The sequence below is a fragment of the Xyrauchen texanus genome, chromosome 48 (genome assembly GCF_025860055.1).
Source record: "Xyrauchen texanus isolate HMW12.3.18 chromosome 48, RBS_HiC_50CHRs, whole genome shotgun sequence".
Classification (NCBI taxonomy): Eukaryota; Metazoa; Chordata; class Actinopteri; order Cypriniformes; family Catostomidae; genus Xyrauchen; species Xyrauchen texanus.
In genome coordinates, this window is record NC_068323.1 from 1,220,768 (window position 1) to 1,222,912 (window position 2,145).

Consider the following 2,145-nt stretch of genomic DNA (forward strand, 5'->3'; position numbering starts at 1 on the left):
ATTTGGGAAAAATTTAAAGATGACTGTTGTTTCTTTTTGTGAAATAGAAAGAGGACAATGTTTAGCTGTTCAAGTTGATATAATGTCCAATTATTTGTTAATATATATGCTCCAAATAATGGAGCAGAGAGAATGTCTAGGTTACGGATGTAACCTCCGTTCCCTGATGGAGGGAACGAGACGTTGTGTCGGAGCAGCGACACTAGGGGTCTCTCTTGAGCTGAATATGCCTCTGATCTATGAAAAAAGCCCAATGAGAATACTGGCAGACAGTATTTGCATACCCGCCCGGACATACGGGTATAAAGGCAGGAAATACGTCGAGTTCATTCAGGATTTTTTGAGGAGCCGAAATGGTCCGGCCACTACAGTGGCTCGGCTCAGCGACGTGGCCTGGAAGACACAGCGACTCGTTCCTCCATCAGGGAACGGAGGTTATCCGTAAACCTAGATGTTCCCCATCTGTTGCTCTCTGGCGTTGTGTCAAATTTAAATCACGCCATGCGCTGAGCCGTGTAACGTGTTCTGCTGACACAGGAGCAGGCAGGTATTTTACGTGCAAAGGAGACCAGCTGTGTCAGACTGCACCTACCCTTCCGCAATGCCCCAAAAGAGTCGTCGGAATCCTTCTGGTTACCCTGCGATAACCACACCTGCCCTTATATATTTGCTTCTGCTGGACTTCAGCATTTTGGACCAAATAAATTCAGCGTATCTCAGTCTTCTGAAGGCTTCACAATGACAACTTTAGATCTGAGAGAAACAAAAGAGGAAACTACATCTGAATTAAAAACATCAGCGAACATGTACATATCACATGGACATCTGCCGTTTCCTCAGTTCACCACTAGAGGCCACCAACACACAGTTCTGACTTCTGCGGGATTCATCGCCGGATCTGTGACTGAAAAGTAATCTATAACAACAAAACTAATTCTGAAAAATACACATCTTAAATGTGTCTGTGTGGAGAAACTATTCAGCCATTCAATAAGATAGAAATGACATATCTAGAGAGAAAGAGAAGAGACAAGCACAGATAGAAGGTCTAAAAGATCATTTCTTTTGTAATTTATGTATTTTACATTTAAAGACTGTCAGTCTATGAATACACAATGCAAACTTTAATATCTCTAAACACACAGTAAGAATATTATATGTGTCGGTACTCGAGATGCTTCTGCTGAAATAGACATTGTAAAACATCAGGAAGTGTTCTGCCTCTACTGGAACTCAAAGTGATGAACACAAAGTTCAGTCAGTGTGAACAGTGTGAAACTTCTCTACAGGAACTCGTGGCTCATTAGAAGTCAAAGTGTGAAATGAGAAAATAACAAGATAATGCTGAAATAGCTTCATATTGATATATGTGTGAACTTTAGTCATGTCTCTTGCTAAACTTCCCTTCATGACCAAAGTAGACTTATCCGAGTTACTGAAATAAAACTGCAGTAAATGTGATTCAAACAACATTTGAAGGAGCCTCAGAGACATTTTTATTGATTTAGTTTTTATCTCAGAAGAAGATTAAAGAAAATGATTCACAGTTTTATTTTCTGTTTGTGTTGGTGTCATCTGAGATTAAATGTGTTTTTATCACTTCAGTGTAACAGAGACTATTTGAACTTTTTATTTATTTATTATTGTGAAACACACACACACACACACACACACACACACACACACACACACACACACTCACACACACACACACACTCACAAACATATACACACACACACACTCACAAACATGCATACACACAAACACTCTCTCTCTCTCTCTCTCTCTCTCTCGACAGAACTTTATAAACTCTCCCCTCCTCCAGTTGTCGTCACTCAAGATAGTTTAGTTGAAATATCTGGTGATTTCAGACTTGTGTTGAGTTATTTCAATGAATAATGTTTCACACATGGCTTTTATTGTGTTTGTTCTTGTGGCATGTGGTCGGTAAGTCAACTTTCTTTCTTATTTATTGACAGTTTATTGTAAAGGACTATCAACATCATTGTTTGCTGTTTTTCTGAGAAATATTCAGTTGATCTGTGTAAATAACACTTTATATCATCAATAAATGATTGTATTAAATGTAACGTTTTGAAGACATCATATCATCAGACTCATTTTACTTTCAGTCAGTATCATTA